Raw genomic sequence first — 12,500 nt, forward strand, 5'->3', positions numbered from 1 at the left:
CTTCTTGGAGCCAGTAAGGTTTTTTTTTTTTTTGCTCAAAGTGGGGTCAATGTTGTGAACCTTGACCAGGGTTGAATGTAATGTGATCTTTCATGTAAGGGGAGTTGACCTAGAGGCAGTGGCGGTTTTTGATAAGACAGCTGGTGAAAGAAAATAGGTTGTCAGGAAAGAAAGATACAGCACATGAAATAACGCTTAGGCCCTAGTGAGATTTGAACTCACGACCCCTGGTTTACAAGACCAGTGCTCTAACCCCTGAGCTATAGAGCCACAGTGCTCTGTTGTGTAAATGTGTTAAAAAAAAAAAAAAAAAAAAACGTTCTTGGCTGTGAAAGACTAGCAGGTAGGGGAACCGTGAAAAAACCATGCAAACGCTGTCAGAAGTGGGATTTGAACCCACGCCTCCAGGGGAGACTGCGACCTGAACGCAGCGCCTTAGACCGCTCGGCCATCCTGACACGGAGGTGCATTGTGCCACCGGAAAGTAGGGTGGTTGAGAGAGCTGAATTGTGGTCTTCTACGAAGCCTTCAATCAAGACATGTGAATGGCACCTAGCCCTTGAGGGCAGAAGTAAGGCAGCCTCCAGCTCTAGAATCATAGCTACCGTTATTAGGCCAACCCATGAATGGTGGCATAAGCACCAGTGTTGGCTTCTTGGCCATCCAGAAGAACGGAATACGGCCGCTCTCTTTTTAGGAAGAGAATGTTATGAATGTGGTCTAAGTCTTCTTGGAGCCAGTAAGGTTTTTTTTTTTTTTTTGCTCAAAGTGGGGTCAATGTTGTGAACCTTGACCAGGGTTGAATGTAATGTGATCTTTCATGTAAGGGGAGTTGACCTAGAGGCAGTGGCGGTTTTTGATAAGACAGCTGGTGAAAGAAAATAGGTTGTCAGGAAAGAAAGATACAGCACATGAAATAACGCTTAGGCCCTAGTGAGATTTGAACTCACGACCCCTGGTTTACAAGACCAGTGCTCTAACCCCTGAGCTATAGAGCCACAGTGCTCTGTTGTGTAAATGTGTTAAAAAAAAAAAAAAAAAAAAACGTTCTTGGCTGTGAAAGACTAGCAGGTAGGGGAACCGTGAAAAAACCATGCAAACGCTGTCAGAAGTGGGATTTGAACCCACGCCTCCAGGGGAGACTGCGACCTGAACGCAGCGCCTTAGACCGCTCGGCCATCCTGACACGGAGGTGCATTGTGCCACCGGAAAGTAGGGTGGTTGAGAGAGCTGAATTGTGGTCTTCTACGAAGCCTTCAATCAAGACATGTGAATGGCACCTAGCCCTTGAGGGCAGAAGTAAGGCAGCCTCCAGCTCTAGAATCATAGCTACCGTTATTAGGCCAACCCATGAATGGTGGCATAAGCACCAGTGTTGGCTTCTTGGCCATCCAGAAGAACGGAATACGGCCGCTCTCTTTTTAGGAAGAGAATGTTATGAATGTGGTCTAAGTCTTCTTGGAGCCAGTAAGGTTTTTTTTTTTTTTTGCTCAAAGTGGGGTCAATGTTGTGAACCTTGACCAGGGTTGAATGTAATGTGATCTTTCATGTAAGGGGAGTTGACCTAGAGGCAGTGGCGGTTTTTGATAAGACAGCTGGTGAAAGAAAATAGGTTGTCAGGAAAGAAAGATACAGCGCATGAAATAACGCTTAGGCCCTAGTGAGATTTGAACTCACGACCCCTGGTTTACAAGACCAGTGCTCTAACCCCTGAGCTATAGAGCCACAGTGCTCTGTTGTGTAAATGTGTTAAAAAAAAAAAAAAAAAACGTTCTTGGCTGTGAAAGACTAGCAGGTAGGGGAACCGTGAAAAAACCATGCAAACGCTGTCAGAAGTGGGATTTGAACCCACGCCTCCAGGGGAGACTGCGACCTGAACGCAGCGCCTTAGACCGCTCGGCCATCCTGACACGGAGGTGCATTGTGCCACCGGAAAGTAGGGTGGTTGAGAGAGCTGAATTGTGGTCTTCTACGAAGCCTTCAATCAAGACATGTGAATGGCACCTAGCCCTTGAGGGCAGAAGTAAGGCAGCCTCCAGCTCTAGAATCATAGCTACCGTTATTAGGCCAACCCATGAATGGTGGCATAAGCACCAGTGTTGGCTTCTTGGCCATCCAGAAGAACGGAATACGGCCGCTCTCTTTTTAGGAAGAGAATGTTATGAATGTGGTCTAAGTCTTCTTGGAGCCAGTAAGGTTTTTTTTTTTTTTTTGCTCAAAGTGGGGTCAATGTTGTGAACCTTGACCAGGGTTGAATGTAATGTGATCTTTCATGTAAGGGGAGTTGACCTAGAGGCAGTGGCGGTTTTTGATAAGACAGCTGGTGAAAGAAAATAGGTTGTCAGGAAAGAAAGATACAGCACATGAAATAACGCTTAGGCCCTAGTGAGATTTGAACTCACGACCCCTGGTTTACAAGACCAGTGCTCTAACCCCTGAGCTATAGAGCCACAGTGCTCTGTTGTGTAAATGTGTTAAAAAAAAAAAAAAAAAAAACGTTCTTGGCTGTGAAAGACTAGCAGGTAGGGGAACCGTGAAAAAACCATGCAAACGCTGTCAGAAGTGGAATTTGAACCCACGCCTCCAGGGGAGACTGCGACCTGAACGCAGCGCCTTAGACCGCTCGGCCATCCTGACACGGAGGTGCATTGTGCCACCGGAAAGTAGGGTGGTTGAGAGAGCTGAATTGTGGTCTTCTACGAAGCCTTCAATCAAGACATGTGAATGGCACCTAGCCCTTGAGGGCAGAAGTAAGGCAGCCTCCAGCTCTAGAATCATAGCTACCGTTATTAGGCCAACCCATGAATGGTGGCATAAGCACCAGTGTTGGCTTCTTGGCCATCCAGAAGAACGGAATACGGCCGCTCTCTTTTTAGGAAGAGAATGTTATGAAAGTGGTCTAAGTCTTCTTGGAGCCAGTAAGGTTTTTTTTTTTTTTGCTCAAAGTGGGGTCAATGTTGTGAACCTTGACCAGGGTTGAATGTAATGTGATCTTTCATGTAAGGGGAGTTGACCTAGAGGCAGTGGCGGTTTTTGATAAGACAGCTGGTGAAAGAAAATAGGTTGTCAGGAAAGAAAGATACAGCACATGAAATAACGCTTAGGCCCTAGTGAGATTTGAACTCACGACCCCTGGTTTACAAGACCAGTGCTCTAACCCCTGAGCTATAGAGCCACAGTGCTCTGTTGTGTAAATGTGTTAAAAAAAAAACAAAAAAACGTTCTTGGCTGTGAAAGACTAGCAGGTAGGGGAACCGTAAAAAAACCGTGCAAACGCTGTCAGAAGTGGGATTTGAACCCACACCTCCAGGGGAGACTGCAACCTGAACGCAGCGCCTTAGACCGCTCGGCCATCCTGACACAGAGGTGCATTGTGCCACCGGAACTAGTGTGGTTGAGAGAGCTGAATTGTGGTCTTCTACGAAGCCTTCAATCAAGACATGTGAATGGCACCTAGCCCTTGAGGGCAGAAGTAAGGCAGCCTCCAGCTCTAGAATCATAGCTACCGTTATTAGGCCAACCCATGAATGGTGGCATAAGCACCAGTGTTGGCTTCTTGGCCATCCAGAAGAACGGAATACGGCCGCTCTCTTTTTAGGAAGAGAATGTTATGAATGTGGTCTAAGTCTTCTTGGAGCCAGTAAGGTTTTTGTTTTTTTTTTGCTCAAAGTGGGGTCAATGTTGTGAACCTTGACCAGGGTTGAATGTAATGTGATCTTTCATGTAAGGGGAGTTGACCTAGAGGCAGTGGCGGTTTTTGATAAGACAGCTGGTGAAAGAAAATAGGTTGTCAGGAAAGAAAGATACAGCGCATGAAATAACGCTTAGGCCCTAGTGAGATTTGAACTCACGACCCCTGGTTTACAAGACCAGCGCTCTAACCCCTGAGCTATAGAGCCACAGTGCTCTGTTGTGTAAATGTGTTAAAAAAAAAAAAAAAAACGTTCTTGGCTGTGAAAGACTAGCAGGTAGGGGAACCGTGAAAAAACCATGCAAACGCTGTCAGAAGTGGGATTTGAACCCACGCCTCCAGGGGAGACTGCGACCTGAACGCAGCGCCTTAGACCGCTCGGCCATCCTGACACGGAGGTGCATTGTGCCACCGGAAAGTAGGGTGGTTGAGAGAGCTGAATTGTGGTCTTCTACGAAGCCTTCAATCAAGACATGTGAATGGCACCTAGCCCTTGAGGGCAGAAGTAAGGCAGCCTCCAGCTCTAGAATCATAGCTACCGTTATTAGGCCAACCCATGAATGGTGGCATAAGCACCAGTGTTGGCTTCTTGGCCATCCAGAAGAACGGAATACGGCCGCTCTCTTTTTAGGAAGAGAATGTTATGAATGTGGTCTAAGTCTTCTTGGAGCCAGTAAGGTTTTTTTTTTTTTTGCTCAAAGTGGGGTCAATGTTGTGAACCTTGACCAGGGTTGAATGTAATGTGATCTTTCATGTAAGGGGAGTTGACCTAGAGGCAGTGGCGGTTTTTGATAAGACAGCTGGTGAAAGAAAATAGGTTGTCAGGAAAGAAAGATACAGCACATGAAATAACGCTTAGGCCCTAGTGAGATTTGAACTCACGACCCCTGGTTTACAAGACCAGTGCTCTAACCCCTGAGCTATAGAGCCACAGTGCTCTGTTGTGTAAATGTGTTAAAAAAAAAACAAAAAAACGTTCTTGGCTGTGAAAGACTAGCAGGTAGGGGAACCGTGAAAAAACCATGCAAACGCTGTCAGAAGTGGGATTTGAACCCACGCCTCCAGGGGAGACTGCGACCTGAACGCAGCGCCTTAGACCGCTCGGCCATCCTGACACGGAGGTGCATTGTGCCACCGGAAAGTAGGGTGGTTGAGAGAGCTGAATTGTGGTCTTCTACGAAGCCTTCAATCAAGACATGTGAATGGCAGCTAGCCCTTGAGGGCAGAAGTAAGGCAGCCTCCAGCTCTAGAATCATAGCTACCGTTATTAGGCCAACCCATGAATGGTGGCATAAGCACCAGTGTTGGCTTCTTGGCCATCCAGAAGAACGGAATACGGCCGCTCTCTTTTTAGGAAGAGAATGTTATGAATGTGGTCTAAGTCTTCTTGGAGCCAGTAAGGTTTTTTTTTTTTTTTTGCTCAAAGTGGGGTCAATGTTGTGAACCTTGACCAGGGTTGAATGTAATGTGATCTTTCATGTAAGGGGAGTTGACCTAGAGGCAGTGGCGGTTTTTGATAAGACAGCTGGTGAAAGAAAATAGGTTGTCAGGAAAGAAAGATACAGCACATGAAATAACGCTTAGGCCCTAGTGAGATTTGAACTCACGACCCCTGGTTTACAAGACCAGTGCTCTAACCCCTGAGCTATAGAGCCACAGTGCTCTGTTGTGTAAATGTGTTAAAAAAAAAAAAAAAAAAAACGTTCTTGGCTGTGAAAGACTAGCAGGTAGGGGAACCGTGAAAAAACCATGCAAACGCTGTCAGAAGTGGGATTTGAACCCACGCCTCCAGGGGAGACTGCGACCTGAACGCAGCGCCTTAGACCGCTCGGCCATCCTGACACGGAGGTGCATTGTGCCACCGGAAAGTAGGGTGGTTGAGAGAGCTGAATTGTGGTCTTCTACGAAGCCTTCAATCAAGACATGTGAATGGCACCTAGCCCTTGAGGGCAGAAGTAAGGCAGCCTCCAGCTCTAGAATCATAGCTACCGTTATTAGGCCAACCCATGAATGGTGGCATAAGCACCAGTGTTGGCTTCTTGGCCATCCAGAAGAACGGAATACGGCCGCTCTCTTTTTAGGAAGAGAATGTTATGAATGTGGTCTAAGTCTTCTTGGAGCCAGTAAGGTTTTTTTTTTTTTTTGCTCAAAGTGGGGTCAATGTTGTGAACCTTGACCAGGGTTGAATGTAATGTGATCTTTCATGTAAGGGGAGTTGACCTAGAGGCAGTGGCGGTTTTTGATAAGACAGCTGGTGAAAGAAAATAGGTTGTCAGGAAAGAAAGATACAGCGCATGAAATAACGCTTAGGCCCTAGTGAGATTTGAACTCACGACCCCTGGTTTACAAGACCAGTGCTCTAACCCCTGAGCTATAGAGCCACAGTGCTCTGTTGTGTAAATGTGTTAAAAAAAAAAAAAAAAAACGTTCTTGGCTGTGAAAGACTAGCAGGTAGGGGAACCGTGAAAAAACCATGCAAACGCTGTCAGAAGTGGGATTTGAACCCACGCCTCCAGGGGAGACTGCGACCTGAACGCAGCGCCTTAGACCGCTCGGCCATCCTGACACGGAGGTGCATTGTGCCACCGGAAAGTAGGGTGGTTGAGAGAGCTGAATTGTGGTCTTCTACGAAGCCTTCAATCAAGACATGTGAATGGCACCTAGCCCTTGAGGGCAGAAGTAAGGCAGCCTCCAGCTCTAGAATCATAGCTACCGTTATTAGGCCAACCCATGAATGGTGGCATAAGCACCAGTGTTGGCTTCTTGGCCATCCAGAAGAACGGAATACGGCCGCTCTCTTTTTAGGAAGAGAATGTTATGAATGTGGTCTAAGTCTTCTTGGAGCCAGTAAGGTTTTTGTTTTTTTTTTGCTCAAAGTGGAGTCAATGTTGTGAACCTTGACCAGGGTTGAATGTAATGTGATCTTTCATGTAAGGGGAGTTGACCTAGAGGCAGTGGCGGTTTTTGATAAGACAGCTGGTGAAAGAAAATAGGTTGTCAGGAAAGAAAGATACAGCACATGAAATAACGCTTAGGCCCTAGTGAGATTTGAACTCACGACCGCTGGTTTACAAGACCAGTGCTCTAACCCCTGAGCTATAGAGCCACAGTGCTCTGTTGTGTAAATGTGTTAAAAAAAAAAAAAAAAAAAACGTTCTTGGCTGTGAAAGACTAGCAGGTAGGGGAACCGTGAAAAAACCATGCAAACGCTGTCAGAAGTGGGATTTGAACCCACGCCTCCAGGGGAGACTGCGACCTGAACGCAGCGCCTTAGACCGCTCGGCCATCCTGACACGGAGGTGCATTGTGCCACCGGAAAGTAGGGTGGTTGAGAGAGCTGAATTGTGGTCTTCTACGAAGCCTTCAATCAAGACATGTGAATGGCACCTAGCCCTTGAGGGCAGAAGTAAGGCAGCCTCCAGCTCTAGAATCATAGCTACCGATATTAGGCCAACCCATGAATGGTGGCATAAGCACCAGTGTTGGCTTCTTGGCCATCCAGAAGAACGGAATACGGCCGCTCTCTTTTTAGGAAGAGAATGTTATGAATGTGGTCTAAGTCTTCTTGGAGCCAGTAAGGTTTTTTTTTTTTTTTTGCTCAAAGTGGGGTCAATGTTGTGAACCTTGACCAGGGTTGAATGTAATGTGATCTTTCATGTAAGGGGAGTTGACCTAGAGGCAGTGGCGGTTTTTGATAAGACAGCTGGTGAAAGAAAATAGGTTGTCAGGAAAGAAAGATACAGCACATGAAATAACGCTTAGGCCCTAGTGAGATTTGAACTCACGACCCCTGGTTTACAAGACCAGTGCTCTAACCCCTGAGCTATAGAGCCACAGTGCTCTGTTGTGTAAATGTGTTAAAAAAAAAAAAAAAAAACGTTCTTGGCTGTGAAAGACTAGCAGGTAGGGGAACCGTGAAAAAACCATGCAAACGCTGTCAGAAGTGGGATTTGAACCCACGCCTCCAGGGGAGACTGCGACCTGAACGCAGCGCCTTAGACCGCTCGGCCATCCTGACACGGAGGTGCATTGTGCCACCGGAAAGTAGGGTGGTTGAGAGAGCTGAATTGTGGTCTTCTACGAAGCCTTCAATCAAGACATGTGAATGGCACCTAGCCCTTGAGGGCAGAAGTAAGGCAGCCTCCAGCTCTAGAATCATAGCTACCGTTATTAGGCCAACCCATGAATGGTGGCATAAGCACCAGTGTTGGCTTCTTGGCCATCCAGAAGAACGGAATACGGCCGCTCTCTTTTTAGGAAGAGAATGTTATGAATGTGGTCTAAGTCTTCTTGGAGCCAGTAAGGTTTTTTTTTTGTTGTTGCTCAAAGTGGGGTCAATGTTGTGAACCTTGACCAGGGTTGAATGTAATGTGATCTTTCATGTAAGGGGAGTTGACCTAGAGGCAGTGGCGGTTTTTGATAAGACAGCTGGTGAAAGAAAATAGGTTGTCAGGAAAGAAAGATACAGCGCATGAAATAACGCTCAGGCCCTAGTGAGATTTGAACTCACGACCCCTGGTTTACAAGACCAGTGCTCTAACCCCTGAGCTATAGAGCCACAGTGCTCTGTTGTGTAAATGTGTTAAAAAAAAAAAAAAAAAAACGTTCTTGGCTGTGAAAGACTAGCAGGTAGGGGAACCGTGAAAAAACCATGCAAACGCTGTCAGAAGTGGGATTTGAACCCACGCCTCCAGGGGAGACTGCGACCTGAACGCAGCGCCTTAGACCGCTCGGCCATCCTGACACGGAGGTGCATTGTGCCACCGGAAAGTAGGGTGGTTGAGAGAGCTGAATTGTGGTCTTCTACGAAGCCTTCAATCAAGACATGTGAATGGCACCTAGCCCTTGAGGGCAGAAGTAAGGCAGCCTCCAGCTCTAGAATCATAGCTACCGTTATTAGGCCAACCCATGAATGGTGGCATAAACACCAGTGTTGGCTTCTTGGCCATCCAGAAGAACGGAATACGGCCGCTCTCTTTTTAGGAAGAGAATGTTATGAATGTGGTCTAAGTCTTCTTGGAGCCAGTAAGGTTTTTTTTTTTTTTTGCTCAAAGTGGGGTCAATGTTGTGAACCTTGACCAGGGTTGAATGTAATGTGATCTTTCATGTAAGGGGAGTTGACCTAGAGGCAGTGGCGGTTTTTGATAAGACAGCTGGTGAAAGAAAATAGGTTGTCAGGAAAGAAAGATACAGCGCATGAAATAACGCTTAGGCCCTAGTGAGATTTGAACTCACGACCCCTGGTTTACAAGACCAGTGCTCTAACCCCTGAGCTATAGAGCCACAGTGCTCTGTTGTGTAAATGTGTTAAAAAAAAAAAAAAAAAAACGTTCTTGGCTGTGAAAGACTAGCAGGTAGGGGAACCGTGAAAAAACCATGCAAACGCTGTCAGAAGTGGGATTTGAACCCACGCCTCCAGGGGAGACTGCGACCTGAACGCAGCGCCTTAGACCGCTCAGCCATCCTGACACGGAGGTGCATTGTGCCACCGGAAAGTAGGGTGGTTGAGAGAGCTGAATTGTGGTCTTCTACGAAGCCTTCAATCAAGACATGTGAATGGCACCTAGCCCTTGAGGGCAGAAGTAAGGCAGCCTCCAGCTCTAGAATCATAGCTACCGTTATTAGGCCAACCCATGAATGGTGGCATAAGCACCAGTGTTGGCTTCTTGGCCATCCAGAAGAACGGAATACGGCCGCTCTCTTTTTAGGAAGAGAATGTTATGAATGTGGTCTAAGTCTTCTTGGAGCCAGTAAGGATTTTTTTTTTTTTTGCTCAAAGTGGGGTCAATGTTGTGAACCTTGACCAGGGTTGAATGTAATGTGATCTTTCATGTAAGGGGAGTTGACCTAGAGGCAGTGGCGGTTTTTGATAAGACAGCTGGTGAAAGAAAATAGGTTGTCAGGAAAGAAAGATACAGCGCATGAAATAACGCTTAGGCCCTAGTGAGATTTGAACTCACGACCCCTGGTTTACAAGACCAGTGCTCTAACCCCTGAGCTATAGAGCCACAGTGCTCTGTTGTGTAAATGTGTTAAAAAAAAAAAAAAAAAACGTTCTTGGCTGTGAAAGACTAGCAGGTAGGGGAACCGTGAAAAAACCATGCAAACGCTGTCAGAAGTGGGATTTGAACCCACGCCTCCAGGGGAGACTGCGACCTGAACGCAGCGCCTTAGACCGCTCGGCCATCCTGACACGGAGGTGCATTGTGCCACCGGAAAGTAGGGTGGTTGAGAGAGCTGAATTGTGGTCTTCTACGAAGCCTTCAATCAAGACATGTGAATGGCACCTAGCCCTTGAGGGCAGAAGTAAGGCAGCCTCCAGCTCTAGAATCATAGCTACCGTTATTAGGCCAACCCATGAATGGTGGCATAAGCACCAGTGTTGGCTTCTTGGCCATCCAGAAGAACGGAATACGGCCGCTCTCTTTTTAGGAAGAGAATGTTATGAATGTGGTCTAAGTCTTCTTGGAGCCAGTAAGGTTTTTTTTTTTTTTTTGCTCAAAGTGGGGTCAATGTTGTGAACCTTGACCAGGGTTGAATGTAATGTGATCTTTCATGTAAGGGGAGTTGACCTAGAGGCAGTGGCGGTTTTTGATAAGACAGCTGGTGAAAGAAAATAGGTTGTCAGGAAAGAAAGATACAGCACATGAAATAACGCTTAGGCCCTAGTGAGATTTGAACTCACGACCCCTGGTTTACAAGACCAGTGCTCTAACCCCTGAGCTATAGAGCCACAGTGCTCTGTTGTGTAAATGTGTTAAAAAAAAAAAAAAAAAACGTTCTTGGCTGTGAAAGACTAGCAGGTAGGGGAACCGTGAAAAAACCATGCAAACGCTGTCAGAAGTGGGATTTGAACCCACGCCTCCAGGGGAGACTGCGACCTGAACGCAGCGCCTTAGACCGCTCGGCCATCCTGACACGGAGGTGCATTGTGCCACCGGAAAGTAGGGTGGTTGAGAGAGCTGAATTGTGGTCTTCTACGAAGCCTTCAATCAAGACATGTGAATGGCACCTAGCCCTTGAGGGCAGAAGTAAGGCAGCCTCCAGCTCTAGAATCATAGCTACCGTTATTAGGCCAACCCATGAATGGTGGCATAAGCACCAGTGTTGGCTTCTTGGCCATCCAGAAGAACGGAATACGGCCGCTCTCTTTTTAGGAAGAGAATGTTATGAATGTGGTCTAAGTCTTCTTGGAGCCAGTAAGGTTTTTTTTTTTTTTGCTCAAAGTGGGGTCAATGTTGTGAACCTTGACCAGGGTTGAATGTAATGTGATCTTTCATGTAAGGGGAGTTGACCTAGAGGCAGTGGCGGTTTTTGATAAGACAGCTGGTGAAAGAAAATAGGTTGTCAGGAAAGAAAGATACAGCACATGAAATAACGCTTAGGCCCTAGTGAGATTTGAACTCACGACCCCTGGTTTACAAGACCAGTGCTCTAACCCCTGAGCTATAGAGCCACAGTGCTCTGTTGTGTAAATGTGTTAAAAAAAAAAAAAAAAAACGTTCTTGGCTGTGAAAGACTAGCAGGTAGGGGAACCGTGAAAAAACCATGCAAACGCTGTCAGAAGTGGGATTTGAACCCACGCCTCCAGGGGAGACTGCGACCTGAACGCAGCGCCTTAGACCGCTCGGCCATCCTGACACGGAGGTGCATTGTGCCACTGGAAAGTAGGGTGGTTGAGAGAGCTGAATTGTGGTCTTCTACGAAGCCTTCAATCAAGACATGTGAATGGCACCTAGCCCTTGAGGGCAGAAGTAAGGCAGCCTCCAGCTCTAGAATCATAGCTACCGTTATTAGGCCAACCCATGAATGGTGGCATAAGCACCAGTGTTGGCTTCTTGGCCATCCAGAAGAACGGAATACGGCCGCTCTCTTTTTAGGAAGAGAATGTTATGAATGTGGTCTAAGTCTTCTTGGAGCCAGTAAGGTTTTTTTTTTTTTTTTGCTCAAAGTGGGGTCAATGTTGTGAACCTTGACCAGGGTTGAATGTAATGTGATCTTTCATGTAAGGGGAGTTGACCTAGAGGCAGTGGCGGTTTTTGATAAGACAGCTGGTGAAAGAAAATAGGTTGTCAGGAAAGAAAGATACAGCACATGAAATAACGCTTAGGCCCTAGTGAGATTTGAACTCACGACCCCTGGTTTACAAGACCAGTGCTCTAACCCCTGAGCTATAGAGCCACAGTGCTCTGTTGTGTAAATGTGTTAAAAAAAAAAAAAAAAAAAACGTTCTTGGCTGTGAAAGACTAGCAGGTAGGGGAACCGTGAAAAAACCATGCAAACGCTGTCAGAAGTGGGATTTGAACCCACGCCTCCAGGGGAGACTGCGACCTGAACGCAGCGCCTTAGACCGCTCGGCCATCCTGACACGGAGGTGCATTGTGCCACCGGAAAGTAGGGTGGTTGAGAGAGCTGAATTGTGGTCTTCTACGAAGCCTTCAATCAAGACATGTGAATGGCACCTAGCCCTTGAGGGCAGAAGTAAGGCAGCCTCCAGCTCTAGAATCATAGCTACCGTTATTAGGCCAACCCATGAATGGTGGCATAAGCACCAGTGTTGGCTTCTTGGCCATCCAGAAGAACGGAATACGGCCGCTCTCTTTTTAGGAAGAGAATGTTATGAATGTGGTCTAAGTCTTCTTGGAGCCAGTAAGGTTTTTTTTTTTTTTTGCTCAAAGTGGGGTCAATGTTGTGAACCTTGACCAGGGTTGAATGTAATGTGATCTTTCATGTAAGGGGAGTTGACCTAGAGGCAGTGGCGGTTTTTGATAAGACAGCTGGTGAAAGAAAATAGGTTGTCAGGAAAGAA

General features: G+C 46.7%; 32 non-coding genes across 32 annotated transcripts; all 32 read right to left on the bottom strand.

Annotated features, from left to right (window-relative positions):
• Positions 1 to 197: 197 nt before the first annotated feature.
• TRNAT-UGU (transfer RNA threonine (anticodon UGU)) lies at positions 198 to 270 on the bottom strand. The gene has a single exon. It is a non-coding gene; the product is annotated as a tRNA-Thr (tRNA).
• A 105-nt stretch (positions 271 to 375) lies between these two features.
• On the bottom strand, positions 376 to 458 carry TRNAL-CAG (transfer RNA leucine (anticodon CAG)). The gene has a single exon. It is a non-coding gene; the product is annotated as a tRNA-Leu (tRNA).
• A 467-nt stretch (positions 459 to 925) lies between these two features.
• On the bottom strand, positions 926 to 998 carry TRNAT-UGU (transfer RNA threonine (anticodon UGU)). Its single transcript has one exon. It is a non-coding gene; the product is annotated as a tRNA-Thr (tRNA).
• Positions 999 to 1,103: 105 nt separating this feature from the next.
• TRNAL-CAG (transfer RNA leucine (anticodon CAG)) lies at positions 1,104 to 1,186 on the bottom strand. The gene has a single exon. It is a non-coding gene; the product is annotated as a tRNA-Leu (tRNA).
• Positions 1,187 to 1,652: 466 nt separating this feature from the next.
• TRNAT-UGU (transfer RNA threonine (anticodon UGU)) lies at positions 1,653 to 1,725 on the bottom strand. The gene has a single exon. It is a non-coding gene; the product is annotated as a tRNA-Thr (tRNA).
• A 102-nt stretch (positions 1,726 to 1,827) lies between these two features.
• TRNAL-CAG (transfer RNA leucine (anticodon CAG)) lies at positions 1,828 to 1,910 on the bottom strand. The gene has a single exon. It is a non-coding gene; the product is annotated as a tRNA-Leu (tRNA).
• A 467-nt stretch (positions 1,911 to 2,377) lies between these two features.
• On the bottom strand, positions 2,378 to 2,450 carry TRNAT-UGU (transfer RNA threonine (anticodon UGU)). The gene has a single exon. It is a non-coding gene; the product is annotated as a tRNA-Thr (tRNA).
• Positions 2,451 to 3,102: 652 nt separating this feature from the next.
• On the bottom strand, positions 3,103 to 3,175 carry TRNAT-UGU (transfer RNA threonine (anticodon UGU)). The gene has a single exon. It is a non-coding gene; the product is annotated as a tRNA-Thr (tRNA).
• Positions 3,176 to 3,826: 651 nt separating this feature from the next.
• Positions 3,827 to 3,899, bottom strand: TRNAT-UGU (transfer RNA threonine (anticodon UGU)). The gene has a single exon. It is a non-coding gene; the product is annotated as a tRNA-Thr (tRNA).
• Positions 3,900 to 4,000: 101 nt separating this feature from the next.
• TRNAL-CAG (transfer RNA leucine (anticodon CAG)) lies at positions 4,001 to 4,083 on the bottom strand. Its single transcript has one exon. It is a non-coding gene; the product is annotated as a tRNA-Leu (tRNA).
• A 465-nt stretch (positions 4,084 to 4,548) lies between these two features.
• TRNAT-UGU (transfer RNA threonine (anticodon UGU)) lies at positions 4,549 to 4,621 on the bottom strand. Its single transcript has one exon. It is a non-coding gene; the product is annotated as a tRNA-Thr (tRNA).
• Positions 4,622 to 4,723: 102 nt separating this feature from the next.
• TRNAL-CAG (transfer RNA leucine (anticodon CAG)) lies at positions 4,724 to 4,806 on the bottom strand. The gene has a single exon. It is a non-coding gene; the product is annotated as a tRNA-Leu (tRNA).
• A 467-nt stretch (positions 4,807 to 5,273) lies between these two features.
• On the bottom strand, positions 5,274 to 5,346 carry TRNAT-UGU (transfer RNA threonine (anticodon UGU)). Its single transcript has one exon. It is a non-coding gene; the product is annotated as a tRNA-Thr (tRNA).
• Positions 5,347 to 5,450: 104 nt separating this feature from the next.
• On the bottom strand, positions 5,451 to 5,533 carry TRNAL-CAG (transfer RNA leucine (anticodon CAG)). The gene has a single exon. It is a non-coding gene; the product is annotated as a tRNA-Leu (tRNA).
• A 466-nt stretch (positions 5,534 to 5,999) lies between these two features.
• TRNAT-UGU (transfer RNA threonine (anticodon UGU)) lies at positions 6,000 to 6,072 on the bottom strand. Its single transcript has one exon. It is a non-coding gene; the product is annotated as a tRNA-Thr (tRNA).
• Positions 6,073 to 6,174: 102 nt separating this feature from the next.
• Positions 6,175 to 6,257, bottom strand: TRNAL-CAG (transfer RNA leucine (anticodon CAG)). Its single transcript has one exon. It is a non-coding gene; the product is annotated as a tRNA-Leu (tRNA).
• Positions 6,258 to 6,724: 467 nt separating this feature from the next.
• TRNAT-UGU (transfer RNA threonine (anticodon UGU)) lies at positions 6,725 to 6,797 on the bottom strand. Its single transcript has one exon. It is a non-coding gene; the product is annotated as a tRNA-Thr (tRNA).
• A 104-nt stretch (positions 6,798 to 6,901) lies between these two features.
• On the bottom strand, positions 6,902 to 6,984 carry TRNAL-CAG (transfer RNA leucine (anticodon CAG)). The gene has a single exon. It is a non-coding gene; the product is annotated as a tRNA-Leu (tRNA).
• A 467-nt stretch (positions 6,985 to 7,451) lies between these two features.
• TRNAT-UGU (transfer RNA threonine (anticodon UGU)) lies at positions 7,452 to 7,524 on the bottom strand. Its single transcript has one exon. It is a non-coding gene; the product is annotated as a tRNA-Thr (tRNA).
• A 102-nt stretch (positions 7,525 to 7,626) lies between these two features.
• On the bottom strand, positions 7,627 to 7,709 carry TRNAL-CAG (transfer RNA leucine (anticodon CAG)). Its single transcript has one exon. It is a non-coding gene; the product is annotated as a tRNA-Leu (tRNA).
• A 467-nt stretch (positions 7,710 to 8,176) lies between these two features.
• On the bottom strand, positions 8,177 to 8,249 carry TRNAT-UGU (transfer RNA threonine (anticodon UGU)). Its single transcript has one exon. It is a non-coding gene; the product is annotated as a tRNA-Thr (tRNA).
• A 103-nt stretch (positions 8,250 to 8,352) lies between these two features.
• TRNAL-CAG (transfer RNA leucine (anticodon CAG)) lies at positions 8,353 to 8,435 on the bottom strand. Its single transcript has one exon. It is a non-coding gene; the product is annotated as a tRNA-Leu (tRNA).
• A 466-nt stretch (positions 8,436 to 8,901) lies between these two features.
• TRNAT-UGU (transfer RNA threonine (anticodon UGU)) lies at positions 8,902 to 8,974 on the bottom strand. Its single transcript has one exon. It is a non-coding gene; the product is annotated as a tRNA-Thr (tRNA).
• A 103-nt stretch (positions 8,975 to 9,077) lies between these two features.
• On the bottom strand, positions 9,078 to 9,160 carry TRNAL-CAG (transfer RNA leucine (anticodon CAG)). The gene has a single exon. It is a non-coding gene; the product is annotated as a tRNA-Leu (tRNA).
• Positions 9,161 to 9,626: 466 nt separating this feature from the next.
• TRNAT-UGU (transfer RNA threonine (anticodon UGU)) lies at positions 9,627 to 9,699 on the bottom strand. Its single transcript has one exon. It is a non-coding gene; the product is annotated as a tRNA-Thr (tRNA).
• A 102-nt stretch (positions 9,700 to 9,801) lies between these two features.
• TRNAL-CAG (transfer RNA leucine (anticodon CAG)) lies at positions 9,802 to 9,884 on the bottom strand. The gene has a single exon. It is a non-coding gene; the product is annotated as a tRNA-Leu (tRNA).
• A 467-nt stretch (positions 9,885 to 10,351) lies between these two features.
• TRNAT-UGU (transfer RNA threonine (anticodon UGU)) lies at positions 10,352 to 10,424 on the bottom strand. The gene has a single exon. It is a non-coding gene; the product is annotated as a tRNA-Thr (tRNA).
• A 102-nt stretch (positions 10,425 to 10,526) lies between these two features.
• On the bottom strand, positions 10,527 to 10,609 carry TRNAL-CAG (transfer RNA leucine (anticodon CAG)). The gene has a single exon. It is a non-coding gene; the product is annotated as a tRNA-Leu (tRNA).
• A 465-nt stretch (positions 10,610 to 11,074) lies between these two features.
• TRNAT-UGU (transfer RNA threonine (anticodon UGU)) lies at positions 11,075 to 11,147 on the bottom strand. Its single transcript has one exon. It is a non-coding gene; the product is annotated as a tRNA-Thr (tRNA).
• A 102-nt stretch (positions 11,148 to 11,249) lies between these two features.
• On the bottom strand, positions 11,250 to 11,332 carry TRNAL-CAG (transfer RNA leucine (anticodon CAG)). The gene has a single exon. It is a non-coding gene; the product is annotated as a tRNA-Leu (tRNA).
• Positions 11,333 to 11,799: 467 nt separating this feature from the next.
• TRNAT-UGU (transfer RNA threonine (anticodon UGU)) lies at positions 11,800 to 11,872 on the bottom strand. The gene has a single exon. It is a non-coding gene; the product is annotated as a tRNA-Thr (tRNA).
• A 104-nt stretch (positions 11,873 to 11,976) lies between these two features.
• Positions 11,977 to 12,059, bottom strand: TRNAL-CAG (transfer RNA leucine (anticodon CAG)). The gene has a single exon. It is a non-coding gene; the product is annotated as a tRNA-Leu (tRNA).
• Between the last annotated feature and the right edge of the window lie 441 nt (positions 12,060 to 12,500).

This window comes from Hyperolius riggenbachi, chromosome 1, assembly GCF_040937935.1.
Source record: "Hyperolius riggenbachi isolate aHypRig1 chromosome 1, aHypRig1.pri, whole genome shotgun sequence".
In the NCBI taxonomy this organism is placed as follows: Eukaryota; Metazoa; Chordata; class Amphibia; order Anura; family Hyperoliidae; genus Hyperolius; species Hyperolius riggenbachi.